The 21,076-nt window shown below is 40.6% G+C and overlaps 1 long non-coding RNA gene across 3 annotated transcripts; it reads left to right on the top strand.

The window, feature by feature from the left end:
* The first annotated feature begins 5,462 nt into the window (after nucleotides 1–5,462).
* LOC137573041 (uncharacterized) lies at nucleotides 5,463–8,414 on the top strand. 3 transcript variants are annotated; one of them, XR_011031788.1, is made up of 6 exons: nucleotides 5,463–6,010; nucleotides 6,587–6,695; nucleotides 6,781–6,956; nucleotides 7,013–7,429; nucleotides 7,499–7,717; nucleotides 7,781–8,414. It is a non-coding gene; the product is annotated as an uncharacterized lncRNA (long non-coding RNA). The 3 variants fall into 3 exon arrangements; XR_011031787.1 differs by having other exon boundaries at nucleotides 6,587–6,956; nucleotides 7,781–8,408; XR_011031793.1 differs by lacking the exon at nucleotides 7,013–7,429 and having other exon boundaries at nucleotides 6,587–6,956; nucleotides 7,781–8,412.
* The last annotated feature ends 12,662 nt before the right edge of the window (nucleotides 8,415–21,076 follow it).

Genomic DNA, 21,076 nt, shown 5'->3' on the forward strand with positions numbered 1-21,076 from the left:
ACTGAACCGTGCACCATAGATGAGTAAAAGATTTCTCGCCGAGCCTGTTCAATCTGTTTGGCTGCTGAATTCAAAAGATCATTCATTTTTCGAATAAATCTTCCTAGCTTCATCCCTTGTTTATCCTTATCTATTGGAGCATTGCTGTCTTTTATCGGAACTATTAATTAAAGTCCCCATCAAAATTGTCCAAAACGGAGCAAATACGACTTATTTTCTTAAAATAATCTGTGCCATATTGGAACTATAATAAATACTATCTATCCTCTTCTTCAAATCAGATCATGTTCATGACATTATTCATAATATTTGAGAAACGTTTTCTCAACCTGCTGTTGCCAGCAACAGTTCTGAGGCTTTCCTCGGTATTTATTTTTTCGGGCATCTCTATTTTCATGGTCGGATAAATCAACACAAAGTGCACGTTAATTAAAATATTGGAATTGCAAACCATCTGATTGGAATTGCGGGACAAAACAATTGTTACCAAATGTTGGAACCAATCCTCGAAATCCCCACTTTGGGATATACTATAACCCACACCCAGGGCATTTCTTTAAAATTTCCTAAGTAATACATTTAACAAGCCAATTGTGCGATCAATATCAGCACACATTACTTTGTCGAAATGGCTTGTGCAAAACTGTACTAATAACGCCGGAAATGTTTTGCTTTCGTTATATAAAAACTGATAGCACATTTCGTTGTACTCTGTGAGAGTACAGCTGTAGTTTTCTTTAAGAACTGCTGAAATAATTGCAAAACATACAGCGGTTATGATGCTTTTGCAAATTGGCATTTTTTGCATTTTTTTCCTTAAGGAAGATATTTAAATCACTTAAAAATCGTCCTATGTCACTGGCTGAGTGATTTGAAAGAACGGCATGTGCCATTCCATACGTTACACACATGTCAGGAATGTGTGCTACTATTGAAGAAAGAAATATGTGTAACGTGTGTAAGTGGAAGTTTTCCTGGAAAAATCTTATATGTTCAACATTCCATAGAAATACTTCCAATTTTGCAGATAAATGTTTTATGTAGGAAAACCCATTTTTTAACATTATACAAGTTAGGAGTTCTCATGTCCTTCGTTGGATTCTTACCATATCCTCCCTTGGGAATAAGGATTGGACTTGGGAACTCTGCTTTTCAGTGGTGACACACAACACAACACAGAACGTTATAAGATTGTTTTATTTAGTCGTACTTGATGTAACTAGTTCTATGTGTAAACTAAGACTGCCCGCTCTGTGGAGCGTGGTCCTTTAAATATACCCGGATATGCCCTATGGGCGCTGGCCGCGGCGTCATGCCGTCGGCAGCGGCGTTCGGATTGTGTCCAAAGTGGGTCGCCTCTTCCGGCGAATTCTGCGTATCGGCAATATTCAAAGAATGGCTTGGCTAATAATACAAAAGTGCTTATGCTAGAAAAGGGAAGTGTCTAGTGTGATCCAACATGGGTCGTCTTGGGTCACATATGTATCTGCTTGGGTCGCATAAATACTAGGAAATATAAGTTGCTTACTTGGCTAAGTGTGTTAAGTGTTTACAGTGTAACGATCCTTTCTCGTCCCTTGGGATATTTATGCCATCTCTTGGGCCAGGTTCGGCACAACAAAATTTATTTTGTGCCACGGTGAAAATTAGAACTCGTTTGTGTAATTATTAGTTTTGTTGGTGTATTTATTTACGATTATTTACGGGCTTGGTTGGATATGACAAGTTTCTCTGAAGGAGTCCCGAACTTGGACAGCTCTGCTTGTAGCTGGGGTCCCTCGACGCTCGATCCCAGTCCGTCCCTCGTTCCTTGTGTTTCCTCTGTTTCCTGTTTTAGACTCGTGATATAAATATCTTGTCTGATATCTCCCTCTTCAGAATAATGCCGGCGCGTTAATGGGCCTTAGGATACATCCTATGGCCTTTCTCTCACGTTCCTGGCGTATTCTGATCTTCTAGGGACGTTGCTTCCACCTCAACGTCTCTGACTGCGTTTCAAAGATGGTCTTTGCGTGCTCGTAGCCCCAAGGATAAATCCTGTGGCCGTTTGTCGTAGGGCAGGATTCTCTCAGCAATTGGTATTCGTCACGATATATAGATCCTGGAATTTCGGTAGTAGGATATATGCTGGGAATCGTCCTGGAGCAGCTTGACTTTTCTTATTCTTTGCCTGGGCACGGTGTTCTAGTCCTATTTCAAGGACTTGCTGGTTATAGGATACTTTTGAGAGGTTACTCGTAAGGCCTTCTCAAATTATTCTGACTTTTCTTGATCCTTTCACTTGTTTTTGTTTCACTAGTATGGGCCTTTAAGGTTACTCGTAAGCCCTTAAAACTCCCTTGGTTGATCACGACTTGTAGACTTGATAATTTGCTTGATGGGCGTTGCCTTTATAGTTATAGGCAGCTCCCACGGCCTCAGGAATTGATTGGTGTTGTACCGCTATACAGCTGGTACATTTCCATCGGCCCTCTGCTTTCACCCACGCATCCACTTGTTGCTATGCGTGGTGAAAGTCCCGTAAATCCTGGGCGCATATGTCCACTTTCTCTGTGGCTGTGCGCCCATCCATTCCCTTGTCCTCAGGGCCGTCGAGAAGATAACAGGGCCCGGTGGTAGTAAGCTACGGCCAATTTCTTCAACAGTGCAGTCTTTATCGACGATTTCATGTGACGAGTCAACACGTTTTTTCTTCCTCGCTGGTGGTAAAATGGATGAAGTATCGATCAAATTGTCCGCGACGATTTTGCATTCATTATAAATTTTACTCCACTGATCGCGTAGAAGCTGCAAGTCGGCAAGTAAACTTTGAAGATTGTCGACTTCAACGTCAATGGTAGCGTTCATCTCTTGAAGAACCAGATTTCTTTCATTGATAGCCTGAAGAATTTTGAACCAAATGGAAGCCATCAAGACGCACTCAAATGAACTCATATATTTTAAAATGCCGTTGACGTCTCGAAGAGTTTCTGCGGTCAGATTCAGTTTCTTGATTTCTTCAAGAGACTTTCTCAATCCAGGAAGATTCTTCGCAAACGGTTTCACACCATCGATTCTTGCAGCCCACCGTGTATCGGAAAGAGAGTGAAGAGAATCAGGTATATTTGATTTTAGAATTTCCCAGCGTTGTGTGCTGCTACTAAAAATGTTATAACATTTTTAGACTACTCCAAAAAAGGTTATTGCTTGGATACAACATTGTGCAGAATCGACTCCAACAAGATTCAATGTATGTGCTCCACAAGGCGGGTATACTGCGTACTTATTTTTTAGAAGAATGTGATTTTGCGCTCCTTTATATTGTCCGCTCATCTTTCTGCCATTATCGTAGCCTTGCCCACGACAATTTCCAAGAGGAATTTTGTACTTTTCTAGTGTTTGACATATCAAGTCAGCAATAGCTTCGCCTGTTTTTCCATAGCAGTCAACAAAGGCCAAAAAACGTTCTTCGATATGGTAAACCTTTTCTTCAGTATCGTAATGAAGGTAGCGTAAAATAAAAGTGGTTTGCTCTTGACTTGAATCTGGATCAACAATGATTGTGTAGTATTAGCTTTTTCTACCTCTTTCAAAATAAACGATATAACATGATGAGCACAGAGTTCAATGAATTCGTTTTGTATCTCGACTGACAGGTAGTGAACTTGCAAACGTTGGTGTGCTTCTTGAGAAGATTTATTTTTTTCTAAATGTCCATGAAGCACTGGGTCATAGCGAGCGATTAATTCAAGGATTCCCAGGAAGTTTCCGTTATTTCGTTGGCCGACTAAATTACTCTCTCCTCGTAAAGCTAATCCTCTTTCACCCAAAAAAAGAATCGTGTCTAAAATGCGCTTTAGAATCTCTCGCCACTTTTTAGCTTCACTCGCTATCTCTTCCCTCAACAGCATATCGACAGTTGAGTCTTTGTCAATGCGTACTTCTAAATCACGCTACTTGATGTAACATTGAATGTGATCGTTACTACTTTCATGTGACGGGAATTTGAGATACAACTTTTTCCAAAATTGTGCTTTAGAATAGCCGTTAGGAGAACACATTTTTGAACGATTCAACGTATTTTTACTTAGGAGACGACAGGGTAGGCAATAAAAAGCGCTTTTTGTTTGACTCCAAACTAACCAGTCACATTGAATTTTTTCACCGTTAGGCAAAATAGTAGACAGAAGTGAAAGTGGAAATGGCTCGTCCAACCGATCCCGAGGAAATATTGACGGCATTTTGGAATGACCCCGACGGACGACTTCTTGAACTTCTTGTGGTTGTAAGAATTCAGCTTCGAGAGTACCAATATCATAATCATACGAATGTTTATCAACAAATTTTGAGTCTAATTTTTCATTCGTATCGTATTGCACAGAGGTAACAAATTTTTCATCAGGGGCGTCATCGTTTTGGTGGTTATCAGGTTCAACATTATTATCATCGCTAAATTGAGAACTGAATGAAGTATTTTTCGGCTCATCTTGTAAGTCGTTGTTAACTGACTGGGTTGAGGAATTTTCAGGTTCTTTGGACAGACCAGGGGATGTGCTCTTGTTACTTGTAGAAGTCGTAGAACTTGTACTCGCATTTTGCTGAAAGTTGAACGCTGCCAGAGTTGGTTGTGCCCTTTGTGCTTTAAAAAATGCTTCTTCCCGAGCGTCGCGTTCTTTACGCTTTTGGGAACCGGACTTATGCGAATACATCTTTCCCAATTTAATTTAAAAAGATTCCATAAAAAAAAAAAAAACGTTACAAAAACTTCGATGTTTGCGAATGCTAACTAGGGGCCCTGGTAATTGGTCACACTGACACTGGTAACAGTTAAATAAATAGCAATCACTAAATATCGATGGACTCAGACAATCGATAGTCCGCAATTAATGATATTTATTGAATACAAGCAGCGCAATCGCATAAAAATATATACGTATGCAACGTTATAGCGCGCGATGTTTTGAACTTACAAATGTCTGATTTCCTAACGTTCAAACGAAAAATTTAGACAGTTTTTTTTTTTTGTTTTACATATAATCATTTTTTGAAGGTTGGGCCCGGGCCCTTGTTCATAATGCCTGATTACGATTAGTAGATAATACACAAGTGACATTCTTTTACGGTTCAGATAAAGTTGTAAAGGTACATATTAAACTTTTCCCAAATTTGAAAATTTCGATCAAAAACGGGGTAACGACTTATCTCCGCCGACATATCTCCGCGCGGAGAAATGTCGTTCTGAAACGACATAATTTCGCGCGGAGATATGTCGTTTTTCTAACGGCGGAGATATGACGTTTTGAAACGACATATCTCAGCGCAGATCACTGGCGATGACATATCTCCGCGCGAAATTATGTGCAAATCTATGCACATACAATAAATGAACAATCTGCATTCGTAATATAATATTATGTATGTACATATGTATATGTCTGCGCGTAAAGCGCGTATTTGATTTATATGGACTGGCGACAGTCGGATTGATGGGTTCTGTATTTCTTAAAGAATAGCGGGCGACAGCGTATTGTCGCTAACGCCGAGTGTGGTTCGGAAGCTAGCACAAAGCAGAAATTTGCAACGCATGTTAGTTGAGTACAGAACTTGCGTGCCAAAAGTTTGTTGCCTAGGACTGATATTTTCAGTATTAATAGCGTTTGGAAACATTTTGATTAAATTGTTTGAGCTGTGTGAGGCACTACGCAAATATACAATTCGAGCTCAGAGAAGGAAGCCGTGCGGGTTGTTCTTTGTTGCTGTTTACTCTAAGTGAACAACAAATTTACATTAAAAATAAACAGTTAAAGAACGGTTCAACCACATATACGTGTCGTGTAGCCGGCTGCAAAGCGCGAGTGTATCTGGCCGAAGATAAAAGTAACGTTTTTTCAAAAGAAGAATACATGGTGCATGCTCATGGGTCACAGGGCCACGAAATGGAAAAAATAAGTGTGCTTAGTGAAATAAAAAAAGATTGCCAAAATAACAAAAACAACGACATTAAAAAAATATTTAATGATGTTTTAGCTGAGTATGTAAACGTAGAAATATAAAATATTTAGTATGTGATACATACATACATATGTATTTATGTATGTACTATATGTACCTATGTATGTATATGTATACATATGTATATGTATGTATGCGAATGTGATAATAACTGGTATAAACATACATACATATGTACATACATATGTAAATACATATAATGCATGTAAATACAAATATTTATAACAGTTTGTTAGCAAATAATTCTGTGGAATTATATTCTGCGGAGCTTAACAATAAGCGCACCAAGTTTTTTCTGTGTAGCTTTCGTAAGAAAAAAACTGTAAATGAGGTATGAAAGAGAATCGAAAACAAAAGTTGCGCACCAGCCGAAAATCACATACATAAATACAGAAAAAATAAGTTCCGTTGCAGTTGTTGTTGTGTTGTCACCAAATTTTGTTCTCGATTCTCTTTCATATCTCGTTTACAGTTTTTCGCTAGTCCGCCTATTACGAAAGCTACACTGGAAAAACTGGGTGCGCTTATTGTTAAGCTCCGCAGTGTATGTGTTGTTTTTATAATTTTTGTTATATGCTTTTTTTTTTCCTAATAGAAAAACGCTGGGAATAGAAGAGATTGAAATAAATTACGATGTTGTCAAACGTACTCTCCAAAGAAAGAGACAGCCTTTCTTGCCTAAATCTCCTAGCTCAGCAACCGAAGTACGTACAGCTTTTGAAGATGAAAATATTATGAAACTCTTTGGTACGACCAAGGGAAATTCTCCAAAATGTTTTTTCAAAAAAGTATACTTGTCAAGCTCTTTCGCATACTGCGTATTTGCATCAGACAAGGTTATCGCTTTGATGCAAGCGAACATTCCGGAGGAAAATAGACATTTTTTGATTGATGCCACATTTAAAGTATGCCCTTTTGGAGAATTTAAGCAACTCTTAATAATATACATAAAACATTTGCAGAAGGTAAATATCGTACAATTTTAAATATTATTAAATAATTAAAATGTTTTTATATTTAGATAACTCCTTTTATATTTGCTCTGATGTCAAGAAAAACAGAACTTTGCTATCAGCATTTGTTCACATACATTGACTCCAATATTTGCTGTTTAAATGGTGCATCTTTTATATCTGATTATGAAAAAGCCATGCGCACTGCTTTGAAAAACTTGCATCCTACCATGAACTTCTATGCTTGCTGGTTCCATTTTACACAAGCTTGTAAGAGAAATGCAAGAAAATGTATTGGCTTTGAGAATGTGCTCAAACGCAATAAACAAGCCTACATACTTTTTCTGAAATTTTTGCATTTGCCGCTATTGCCACATTATAAAATTCTTGAAGCATTTAATATGTTGGAACTTCAAGCAACTGCTTTGGACAAGAACGTTTTTTCTCCTTTTTTAAAATATTTTAAAAAGCAGTGGATTTTGAAAGTATATTAACTTTTTTATTTATTCGATTCGATTTTTAATTTATTATATACAATTTATTACTATTTATAGGAGGGACCTCAAAACATATCGGTGTTTAAGCGTTCAACTAGAACTACTGGCTCTGTTGAAGCATACAATTTGAATTTAGGGAACAAAATTCAAGCAAAGGGGCATTTTTTTAAATTTGTCCAATGTATTATTGATGCCGAATATGAAAAAAGTCGCGAATTTAATTTACTTTTTCAAAACGGTGGTATTGGTAACCAGCCAGCGTCAAAAAAACTACGTGTAAGTTGACTGGAGATGAAATTTCTTATTGCAGCTAAGAACTTAATATCCTCATTTTTACAGGACCGTGCTCAAAAAATTATGGACGCTATGGATCTTTTAGACAAGGGAGATATCGATATTTTTGTGTTTCTGACGCGTATTGTGGCCCTCAATGAGAGATTTTCGAAGCAGGACCTATTCAACAGTGTGGACAGTGAAACAAATTTATGTAAGCTGTCGCCTGAACTGAAATCTTCAACGTCATCGCTGTCTTCGGATGCTTCCAACTTAAGTCAGCTATCAGATGAATCAATTGTTCAAATGAACCCATGCAATGTATGCTTAACAAACCCAAAGTCAGTTTTGCTGCGTCCATGCAATCATGTAAATATTTGTGCCATGTGTTGGGATCAAATTCTTTCCCACAACGAGGGCAATTCAAATAGGAAACCTAAATGTCCAAGCTGTAACCAAGAAGTCATTGAGGCAATTCTCAATGTATTCATTTATAATTAAAAAAAAATAAAAATTTTTCAAAAAAAAAAAAAAAGTAAACCAAATATAACATCGTTCATAAAACGGAAAAAAATGTAAAAATGTAATGTAAAATGAACAAATAAATTGAATTTATAATTTCTGTGAAAGAATTGATTATTCTGATTTCAAACTATCTCTATAGTTATTAGGAATGCATATGTACGTACTCGAAATAAGTTCGAGACGATAGTTCATTTATCGATTGTACATATATACATAATTTCGCGCCTAGATATGTGGTTTCAAAACGTCATATCTCCGCCGTTAGAAAAAACGACATATCTCCGCGCGAAGATATGTCGTTTCAAAACGACATTTCTCCTCGCGGAGATATGTCGTTTTTCTAACGGCGGAGATATGACGTTTGAAACGACATATCTCCGCGCAGATCACCGGCGATGATATGTCGTTTCAAAACGTCATATCTCCGCCGTTAGAAAAACGACATATCTCCGCGAGGAGAAATGTCGTTTTGAAACATATCTCCGCCCAGTACATTTTTCTGGCGGAGATATGTCGCTTTTAAACGGCGAAGATATGACGTTTTGAAACGACATATCTCCGCGCAGATCACCGGCGATGATATGTCGTTTCAAAACGTCATATCTTCGCCGTTTAAAAGCGACATATCTCCGCCAGAAAAATGTACTGGGCGGAGATATGTCGTCGGAGATATGTCGCTATGCCTCAAAAACCGGGCCCCGCTAAAAACTTCGGGCCCGGTGGGAATCCCACCTTCACCACCCCCCTCTCGACGGGCCTGCTTGTCCTTGTCTTCCTCGCTTGTATACACTGACATCCATCACTTTCTTATGTTGGCGTCACCTTCCCATTGGCCGCCACTCGTATCCCGTTGACTTTCGCTGCTTTCCCTTTTTCTGGCGGCTTTGCCGTCGCCCGTCGCTCCCCTCAATCCGCTTGTCATACCCAACTTTGCTCACATTATTCCCACATTATAATTGTGCATACATATATGTACATATATTCGTTGTATTTAAACTTAATCTATTGTTTAATAATAATTTGCCTGATTAATCTAATATATAATGGTAATTGATTTTATATATGTATATCGCAATCCAACGCGGATATTGTATTTATTGGATAGAGGGCTTGCCCATTGCTCATCCCTACCCCTTCGGCTTGCATATTCCCCCCACAAATCCACAAGCCATTATTGATTCTCGCATCTATGCTTTCCCCCCTACTCACCGATTCACAAGCATAGCCCTTACTTGGTTTCGTTTCGGTACCAAGAGTCCCCCGCACCCGTCTCTCGGGCTTGCTTGGTCGTCACTTTTGCTCTCTTTTGTTCGCATGATTTCGGCTGCTCGCGATCTAACTGGTGTTCGTTTCGCATGCGTGACGTAGGCAGAGAGTGCCTGCATTGGCCACCGGTACCCTCTCTCGCGGTCGCACACGCATAGTATACGTGTAATGTGGGTGTATGCTCATCCAACGCATTGTTCCCCACACCACACGCATGACATTCTCATGCATATATTTCTCTTACGGCTTCTCTGTACTCTTGGATTTCTTAATAGGCCAATGCCCTTTTTTGCTTGTAATTATGCCCTCAAGCCTTGTTTCATTTGCTCTTATACAGCCAAAACTCTTGCATTATGTTACCCACGCATCTTCCCGCTTGTACGAAATCGCCAGCGGTTGCGTGGGGTTCGATCGGCCAAGTTTGACCGGCCTTGTTCCATTTGTACATCTACACAGTGTTGCCAGATATTAAGGGTCAAAATAAGCTATATTTACAAAAAAAAAAAAGGCAGAATAAGCTAAAAAAATTTTAAAATCGGCTAAAAAATAAGCTAACCAAAAAAACACCAGATAAATTAGAATTTTTGTTAAATAAATGGAATTATTTCATCCACTTCTTCATCTTTATTAGAGTCCGAATATTTTTCGGCTGTACGGATTAAATTTAAATAATATGTGGGCAGCTGGTAGTTATGGCAACATTTGCCATGACGACGCAATCCATATCTGCTTAAATAATTGATTAGTATACATTGAACAATTAAACATTTTTAAAACAAACCGTATGCTTAATATTGAGTTGAGCGTTTTCACATTCATTTTATTCCTCAGCTCGGTTTTAATAACGTTCATTTGACTGAACACACGTTCAACCGCTGCATTTGACCACGGTAACGAAAGGATTTTTACTGCAAATAATGCAATTTCTTCGAAGGATTTGTTTTGGCCCGCATCTTTATAATTTAATACTTCAGCCCAAAACTGTATTTTTCCTTGTATTTTCCCATGGAATTAGGTGAATTTTCTCAAATTGGCACATAATTTTATCTATTTCTTCACACTGAAAATTTTTTAATACAGATATAATATCTTCTGTATTTTCGGTTGTTCGCAGTACATTTTCAACCGAAAAAAACTTGCAATTTATTTAATACCTCATAGTTATCAGGTAGTCTGAAATTTGAATGGAAGATTAGAATAGATAATAAATATATTATTTTAATCAAATGTTTTAAATGTTTTAAAATGTTTCAAATTTTATAACTTATATTTACCAAGCAATTTTGTCACACTTATATCAGTGGACTCGTCCAGCATTAAGCTAAATTTTGATGCTCCAATGTCCCTCTGTAGGTCCTCCTTAAAGTGTTGAGCCAAGACGTTGTTTATAATTGCGGTGCATTTTGTTCTTTTTAATTTAATTTGGACAGCAGCGTCACAGGCCTTGAATTCTTGTGAGCATAACTGCGACAAATGGTCAATTAACGCTATGGACGAGTGCTCAGCGATATATAAGCATTATGCCGCTTCTTGTTCCTCCGTTTTCGAAGATTTTTTAACAAAGTTTAATTTGTTGCTTTGAGTACCTGCACCAACTGCCACAGTATGCTTTTTAGCTGCTGCATGCTGTCGAATGTCAAACAATTTAGACAGAGACTGTGCATTTACAAAAGCAGCAGTATGCATTGCCTTGGTCGCCAGGCACTTTCCGCAACCACTCCTTAAATTCCGAATCTTCCAGCCATGCATCGCGAAAATGTTGTTTGTAAATAGTTTTCGGCATTTTATTAACCTCAGCAATAAACACATTTCTAAACACGCTTACAATAAGTGATGTGCAAAAAAATACCAAAACGCGATTTTTCGATTTTTAACCGATTACGCTCTTAAAATAACCAAAACGCGTTCAATATATACTATTTTTAATCGATTACACTCTTAAAATTACCAAAAAGAAGTATCAATTATAAAAAACAATGTTTTGGGAGCAAATTTTTTCAGGCTAAAATAAGCATTTTGAAATAGAAAATAAGCTAGATTTCAGGCTATAAGCATTTTCAGAAATTTTCAAGCAATTGAGGTTTGAAATATGCTAGATCTAGCTTGAAATAAGCTAAAATGGCAACACTGCATCCACAGCCGATTTTATTCTTATACAGCCAATTCTATTCTTATAAAACCAATTCTGTGCTTGGTCTTATATCGTATCTTTGGTTTGTGTCTCGGCTGCGTTTGTATCTGGCCGTTTGTTGCAGCGTTGGAATGTATCGCAGCTTGTTTGTTGTGTGGGACATTATTCTTGTCTATAATGTTCCTCACAACAGGAAATGAAAGATGTGGGTTTCTTAGTTGACTAAAAGTGACAAATGATGTAGATCGCGGTGTACTTAGATCATACGCGTGTGTGTGTGGTCTGCTAGTGTACCCAGAATGTATGGGAGTGTCTGTATGGTCGAGGGTTAGTATTACTTAGATCGAGGGAGGGTATTTTACCCGATACTCGTTCAGGCGTTTCTGGTAGAGTGTGCTGATCGAGTCCCTTTGTAATGTGAGAGGCCGGGGTGCGGGGCATGGTCTGGTTTGTAAGGGGAAAGGCGCCCATGGGGTGCTTGTTGTGTGAGAGGAGGAGAAAGAGGCCTCGTGTGAGGATGGGTGTGCTAACTCCTCCTCCCTCAAAAATCGGCGTCCCGGAGATCCTTTGTTCTTATCGGCGGTGATCCTGGGGGAGGGTGGTGTTTTTGGGAGCACCTTATTCAGAATCCAACCTATGGAGATGGCAAGGAGTACAAAGATTAACGTCGCGCAACTGGCCGTGATGGTGGTCCCTTTTGTTAGGGTATCCAGGCGGCGTAAATTGTTTATATGCAAATTGTTAACGTATTCCACGTTTAACCTGTGCCCTTCGTTTATGACTTCTGTCAAAGTGGAAGGTATTGCCACCATTCTTGTGATCGTCTGGCTTTTGAAAGTTTTATTACCAATTGTCACTGATTCGTTTGAGAATTGAATGACGAAGGTACCGTTTAGGTCTGATTCTACAACGCCGTTCGTCATCTTTCCTTTAAAATTGTTCGTGAATATAGTGCCATCTTCCAGCAATTCGATGGGGCTCGCCGTGTTGCTTATTGAGTGGCATTTTGCGGTGCCTCCCTTTGGCAGGCAAGAATCCTCATCCAGGTGGGTCCGTTTCCTTACATATGGTGATGTTGCCCATGGTTTGGCAGTTTCTCGATATAATGAAGGTGTCTCGTGGTCCTACCAGAATTGTTGGTTGCTTTTTATAGTTGGCCCGATAATCTGGACCGAGTATTCCTGTTGTAGTACCCATGGCATTGCTATGTTGTATAGGAGCAAAGTACCGTTCACGAAGATGGTTGGTTGATCGAATTCAATGGCCTCTATGGTGTTATTGTAAGGCAGACTTGGTGTCGTTTTGATGATATCCTGTAGCTCGTCTATGTCCAGCAGGTTTGAGTTTATCACACCGACTTTAGCGTATTGGCATGCTCGCACAATCTTGTCCAGCTTGCGTTCGAACAATAGGATCTTATTTAGTAGAATGGACAATTCGGAATCGTTGTCCTTGTTGATCGTGTTCAGGGCTCCTGCTGATTCATTTATTTTGTCGAATGCTTCTTGGATACTAGAGAAGAATTGTTTGTTTATGGTAAATTGCTGGTTATTCTCCCTAATAAGGAAATCATGGGATTGTAAAATCTGGTCCCAGTCAGCTGCATCTGGCGATCCTGCTACCCATTTCCAAGCCGAACCTAACCATTTGAGTGATCGCCTAGACCTCCTGTTGGAGACCGTGAGTTCCTCAATTTTTGTGTTTAAGTCTTTAATTTTGAGAGAGGCCAGTGTTTTTAGGTCGCATGATGCGTATTGGTCCAGGGCTAGTGTCAAGAGTCAAGAGGAATTACGTGTACCAAGTTTGTGTGTCCGTCCATTCTCCATCCTTTCCCTTGCTGTAACGTCACGATTGGGGATTCGTATTTAAAAACTTGGTAACTCTCTACCGATGAGAGACACAAAATGAGGGGGCTTGTATTGGAAGTAGAAGGGTATTTTTTTGTGTGATATTAAATTTAACTTAGCTTCTAGTTGTTTAGGTGCTATGTGTACAGGTGTGTTTCTACTTAATGTGTGATTTGTGTAGCTTCTTCCCTGTTTGTGTGATTACTGTAACCCTATTGTCTTGAGCAACTTTTTCCTGAAAAAATCTCTTTGCGTGGTTTCCTTTAATTCCTTTGTTGGCTACGAGAATTTCTTGGTCAGCCTCATATGACAAAGGGTTGTCCCTTTTCAGATTCTTGGCCCTATTTGTAACTGCTTGCTGTTGCTCGAGCAATTCTCTAACGTTTTCCAGGAGTGTTTCCTTGGGATTGGTTGTTTATATCGATAAATAAGATCGACGGGTTTCCTTTTAGTTACGGAGTGTATGGATTGATTATATCTTGTGACCGTCAACTTTGCCAACTGCGCAGCGCTTAACTTCGGGTGCTCCATGCGTAAACATCGGTATATTTCTAGGAACGTTGAGTGGAATCGCTCTACTTGTCCATTTACCTCACTTTTTTGTAATTTGTAATTCATGCAGATGATTGACGATGATGGGACATAACAATCCTCGCTCATTGTCCATTACTATTAATTTAGGCTCTGAGAAATATGCTAGAACGTCCATAAGTTTTTCTTTGAGGTGTATAGACGATCTGTTCTCGATAGGGAACAACATTGCTGACGATTACCTGATTCCGAAATGAGTTGAGTTTGGTGTCAACTCGGTGCAGTGGAAGGCGAAGTGTCTGTCCAGCCGATTGTGTTAGCCTGAGAGGGTTTAGATGCGAGGTAATGCGTGACAAGGCATCGGCCACTGCATTTGCTTTTACCGGCTTATAGAACAACTTGCAATTATGTTTCTCGATTCGGTCCTTCCATCTTTTTAGTTTGGCGTTTGAGTTGCGGTTTCCCAGGGCAAAGGTCAATGGTCTCAAAGTGCCTCGTTGGATGCGTCGCTCGTGAGGTTAAACGGCTTGTTGAAATCCGGGCAGGCTAGGACTTCGGATGAAACTAGCAGTGTTTTAAGATCCTCAAAGGCCTTCAGTTCGTTTTCCCCCAAGGTGATTTGCACCTTCCTTGATTGGCTCGCTCTAACTTGACCCAGATCTCCCCCGTGAGGTTAGTGAGAGGTTTGTCTACCTTAGCGTAATCTCGGATGAATTTTCTGTAATATGATGTCATTCCCAAGAAGCTCTTGAACTCCTTTAGATTGGTTGGAGGCTTCATTGCGGTGACGGCTGCTACTTTCTTCTCGTCGGTGCGTATCCCTTCACTTGACACCGTGTATCCCAGGAAATTTACTTCGGTTTTCATGAAGGTTGTTTTCTCCAGGTTAACCCGAAGGTTGGCTTCTGAAACTTTTTCGAAGACCTTCTGAATGTCGATCATATGTTCCGCCTCGCTCCTGCTGAATATTATAATGTCGTCAATGTATATGTAACAACATACTCCGATGAGGTCCCGAAGGACATTGTCTATCATTCGTTGAAATATGGCAGGGGCGTTTTTCAATCCAAATGGAAGTCTTAGGAATTCATATTTACCGTTCAAGACGGAGATGGCGGTTTTCGGTATGTCCTTCTCTCGCATCCGAACTTGATGAAATCCCAAAGTCAACTCCAGAGTGGTGAAGAATTTTGTCATCTATTCCCTCCGTGGTGATGACCGTTGTTCCGGCCATAATTACGGTCCCAATTGTTTTTCTTATAGGAATTCTTCCCTTTGTAGTTGTTACTTTTGTAATCATTACCGGACTTGTAATTTCCCTTAAGAGGGTTATCGTTGCTTCTATAATTTTTATCGGAGAGTGGAGCTCGATGCTCATTATTCCCCTGGCTGCTGCTTGACCTGGGCGGAGATCATGGATCTTTCTGACGACGCCTAAAGCTGCATTTAATGTCGTTGGGACGAAGTGCATGAGATGTTTCCTTAGTTCTCGGTTTGGGTTGCGAAAAAATTCGCACGAGCTGTTTATTTCTTGTTGTTGGAATGTGGATTTCTTTACTTCAAGTGAGAGAAGTCCTTCGTTAATTTTCTCTACATACAACCTATGCAGTGCTCGAAATTTAACGTAGTAGGCTTCTACTGTGTCACGTTCTTGTTGCAGGTTCCGCATGGCAGACAGGATAGCCTCCGGGGGGCGTTGATCGGAGAAATGATTTCTCAGCACGCGTTTAATGGCTTCCCATGACGTGGTGTCCCCCTCTTCTTCGTAGTACGTGCGATTTGCATCAATCCCACTGTACACGAAGACGAGACGACGATCATAGAGAGAACGTGAGCGTGTAAGAAGAGACGATCAAGAGGGAAGACGAACGAATGAGAGATGACGACGAGAGAGTTGGTTTTTGCGCGTTGAATAAGACGGACGTGTTTTGAGGTCTTGCGTCATAGTCGGATGCAAGGTCAAGTCGAGTACCATAGACGGGTACTATAAGTCGAGTGTCAAGGCCGGACACTAAAAGTCGAGTACCATAGACGGGTGCTATAAGTCGTGTGTCAAAGTCGGACACTAAAAGTCGATCGCCAAAGTCGGGCGTGAAAAGTCGAAGCGTCATAGACGGATGCCAAAGTCGAGCCGAGCCAAACGTCGATTGTCATTTAGCATAGTGTAATCTCTATGAAGTCGTATTATCATGTAAACCCCCTAGACTATAATTATATCGTAAATAAAACCCCACATATATTAGCGGCTTCGCCGGTCAATTTCAGCCACACACGCCTTACCATCATTTTATACGCGGTTTGGTGCCCATTTGCCGCGATTTCAGCCAGTACCTCCTCAATCGAGTTAATCCACCGGCCGAGTTCGGCATTACCTCCGGAATAGGACGCCAGTCCATTGCACAAGTTGTCTACGTAGGCATTCAAATTGGTAGCGTAGGTGTTTAAATTGAGTATTCCGGCTTGACCGGTTGACTCGACTCGGGATCTAGGTTCGCTATGGGTCACAGGGGTAACTACTGGTGGCGTATTCACAATGGTGTCACTGTCCGATTTGACGTACGCGGCATCTCCTGCGGCTGCCAATTTCTCGAGTTGAGCATCCCGTTCGGCCAATTGATTGATGACCTCTCGTAGTCTATCAATTTCAGCATCCCTTTCGGCTATGGCACTGACGCCCTCCTGAAATGTAATGCCCAAGTTTTCGTTGTCACTCATTTCAGTTTTGTTTACAGCAACTGTTTTCAATTTCAATAGTTTTCAATAGTTCTATATTCCCTATTGTAGGACGCGATACTTGTTTTTTATGAGTGGGTTTTTTTTTATATTCCTTTATTGATTAAATAGGTATAGATAGAAAAGTATATACAGAGGAAAAAGATGCCATAAAGGGAGCTTGATCCTAGGGGAAGTCCTCGTGGGAATTGCTTCCTAGGGTCGGTGGCGACGACGCTCCAGCTCTCATACGTTCGGATTGTCGCAGATCCCGCATTACGTATGCTGCAAAGCTGTTGACCGCTTCCCAGGTTTGTGGGCTGCCAACCATTGAATTTACCAAGTTATTCACCGTTAATTCAGCCCCTGCAATGTGTTCTAGGCGCCTTCATTGGGACTCATAGCGCCGACACCTGAAAAGAATATGTTGTGCGTCTTCTACGCTATTATCGCTGCAGACTGTGCACATAGGCGATTCTTTGTGCCCAAAACGATGGAGATATTGCCTTAAGCATCCATGACCGCTTAGTATCTGGGTTTGGTAGAAATTTACTGACCCATACTTTCTGCCTATCCACTTCTCTATATTTGGGATCAGCAGGTGGGTTCATCTACCCTTCTGTGACGCATCCCATCTTCTCTGCCATGTTATTAGGCTTCTGCCTCTAGCCTGTGCGCGGGCCAGTTTTTTCGAAGGCTTATCTCTAGGTGCTGCAGCTACGGCTGTGTCTTCATCCGCCTGAATGTCAATTGGCAGCATCCCAGCTAACCCTAATACTGCGTCGTCAGATACGGTTCTAAACGCGCAGCAGACTCTGAGTGCACATAGTCTGTGAGTTGACCGTATGTCCCTGCTGTAGCTTTCTACTAGCAAAGCCGATTACCAGATCCGAGCCGCATAGAGAACAATGGAGCTGTGTACTGTCGTCAGCAGCTTTCTCGTCTCCTGTTTTGGGCCCCTCGTGTTTTAAAGAATCCTTGATAACGAACGCACGCATACAGATGCCTTCTCCTGGATGTTCGCTAGGTGTTCTCGGAAGCTTAGTCGAGTGTCTATCCACACGCCAAGATAGCGGATAGCTCTTTTCGATTGGACCGTAGTCCCCTAAACGGTAATTTGTGCTGTCTCAACAAGTTTTCTGCTTGAAATTAGAACGCCCTTTGTTTTTTGCGCCGCTAATCTGAGTACCGCGGAGCCCAGCCATTCTACTATCTTTGTGATGGCCATGTTTGCTGCAACCTCTGCTTGCTGAATCTCTTTTTTAACAACGACTAGTGCAACATCATCTGCATAGCCTAGTAGTTGACAGCTATCACCGAGTGTCAGCCCCAGCCTTTTATGAGTGGGTGACTCCTAAAGTGTGTATGTGTGGATTTGAATCTCATCCGTAGTGTAACAAATTTTGCAATACGTGATACTCACAATATTATCTGTAAGAATGGAGAATACACATTAGGATACCACATGTTAGATTGCCACCAATTAAGTAGCTCATTTATGCTGTCATTGTGCCCTAAACTCTCATAAAAAGGGTAACAATTTTTGGTTTTCGCGTTAGTTTCTGCTGAGTGTGCATAATTGGAAATGCATTTGTTTGCATGTGTTTCGCATTTCTCCTTTCACCCCTTTTATGCGTTGATTCTGTCCTATATTGCTGTTCTTTTTTCTTTTTTTTTAGCTCAAGCGTCTGACTAAGCATATTCGCATTTTGTGTTTGTCAGAAACCCGTAGTGGTCAAAGTCGGTGTAAGGTTTTATTTAGTATCAGCTAAGAACATGGAACGATCGGACGAAAATTTTAATCCAACTACACAAGCGGAAATAATTCATTGCGACTCTTCTTCCGATGACGAGACCATGGGGGAGGAAATCATAATAGCGGATTCAAGTTCTGAATCCGATGGGGATTCAGATTCAACTTCCGAATTATTCCCTCGGGTCGCAAGGAGTGGGTCACCGAGCTCTGATCAGAGCTACAGTTTATGGGAGGATGACCTTCCCAGCTCAAGAATTATCGTGCCTGATCCGGATGACGACGAGGAAACAATCCCCTTCCCGTTCCCTAAGCCGAATAATGTTCCCGAGTTGATCATTCAGGAATGTCTGGATTATCCTCCACCACTTGAGGGGTCGCTTTCCACTGTACCCAGCTTGAAGAGACGATCTCTGGAGTCAGTTTTCCGTTACGAGGAAAATAGAAGGCGAGCTGGGTGTCCGAATTTGAGGGGTATACTCAAGTGGAGGCATCTCACTCCTGCCCGCAGACGGCCAAGATAATTCGAAAACCCAACATGATTAATAAACTAAATCACAGAATCAGAGAGTAAGAGGTTGTTTTGCACTTGTTCATATTTTCGCAGCTCCGAAGAAGGGTTTGGGTTTTCAACCAAATGTAAACACATGAATTTTTATCAGCAGCTCCTTATGAAAAGAAGGGCTTGGGTTTTCAACCAAATAAACTTTTTCCGTAGCTCCTTGTCGAGAAGGAGGGCTTGGCTTTTCAACCAGACATTTATCGTAGCAAGACACCGGAAAAGGGGTTTTGAAAGACATACATAGGGGTAATTGAACCTTGCCCTTGCATGTGGCTAGATTTTCTTTCTTTTTTATTTTATTTAGGGCCCCGCTGTCAAACACGGAAGCGCGACGCTTCCCTTCCGGTTTCTTCAATTTTTATATGTTAACTCCCAAAAAATGCAAGAGACGCAAAATTTCCCTTCGTTTGCTGATTCCACCTTTGCCTGATTCTGCTGGCTTGAGAGTGCAGTGGTTAGCAAAACGCGTTCGGGATGGTTATTTGAAGAGTCAGCAGTTTTATGCAAGCCGAGGTACGAGTTGGTTTCAAGTGTCACCATAATCAGGTGAAGCATTTACCGTTGGCCTAGTGGCCTATATATTTGTTTTTTTTTTTTTTTTTTTTAATTTGGGATAGGTCAGGTTTGTGCCTGAGCAATTAATTATTTTATTTTAACATTCTTCCTGCTGACATGGCTTGCATTTAACTGAGGAGCTCTTCCTACTTTTGTCTAGACCCGTAATATTCCTAGATTCCCTCTAACGGGTAAGTAGCGCCATTATGGCTTCTAAAAAAATTACGGGTCCCCGCTCGGGCGCCAGTTAGGAGTTCTCATGTTCTTCGTTGGTGGATTCTTACCATATCCTCCCTTGGGAATAAGGATTGATCTTGGGAACTCTGGTTTTCAGTGGTGACACACAACACAACACAGAACGTTATAAGATTGTTTTATTTAGTCGTACTTGATGTAACTAGTTCTATGTCTAAACTAAGACTGCTCGCTCTGTGGAGCGTGGTCCTTTAAATATACCCCGAGATGCCCTATGGGCGCTGGCCGCGGCGTAATGCCGTCGGCAGCGGCGTTCGGATCGTGTCCAAAGTGGGTCGCCTCTTCCGGCAAATTCTGCGTATCGGCAATATTCAAAGAAGGGCTTGGCTAATAATGGCTTGGAAGTGAAGTGTCTAGTGTGACCCAACATGGGTCGTCTTGGGTCACATATCTGCTTGGGTCGCATAAATACTAGGAAATATAAGTTGCTTACTTGGCTAAGCGTGTTAAGTGTTTACAGGAAATGAAAGATGTGAGATGTGAGAGATTTTTTTAGTTTATGCCGCTATTTTCTTCAAATCTGCCACTGTGCATTGCTTGCAACATTGAGCAAATTTCCCCGGTGCTCAAATGCTGTGAGGTGCCAAAGTGCTTTCTGCTCAAAAAAGCGATTAATGGTTTATTGGTAAGTGTTTAAAATTTATTGTGCGACAAATTTCCAACCTATTGGAATACACATCAATATTACCCCAAAATCACCATAAAACATAAGCTTTACGCAAGACGTATCATTGCAGTAAGCATATACAGAGATCATGCAATTTGACTTATTAATTCGAACACTCTTAATATTCAAATTGCAGACATTGTTCGTCTGATTGTAGTATTCGCGAACCATGTGGGCAATACTTTTGTTCATTGAAATATTCTCATTGCAGGTTAGCAAAAGGATATTGAAGTCCTGCACTTTCATATTACAGATGTAATGGCGATAACCATTTTTACAATCTCGTAAGAGAGATGACTGCTCAACCACTTTAACATCTATATTTAAACTCGTACTTCCTATTCTACAATTTTTTCTGAAGCACTTCTATTAGAGTTTCGTCTGCGGGCTGTGAAGATAATTTTAACTCTAATGAGTCAAAACAAGGAACATTGGGTGGGGTTATGTTAAAACTATTATTAATTAAGTTTCAAAAGTTTTTCTCAATCTTAACTTTAGCAAATATTTCTGCTGTGTTAACTATTTCGGAATTTTTGCTCAACCACATTCGTTTCAAGC

The sequence above is a fragment of the Drosophila tropicalis genome, unplaced genomic scaffold (genome assembly GCF_018151085.1).
Source record: "Drosophila tropicalis isolate 14030-0801.00 unplaced genomic scaffold, ASM1815108v1 contig_108, whole genome shotgun sequence".
Taxonomy (NCBI): domain Eukaryota; kingdom Metazoa; phylum Arthropoda; class Insecta; order Diptera; family Drosophilidae; genus Drosophila; species Drosophila tropicalis.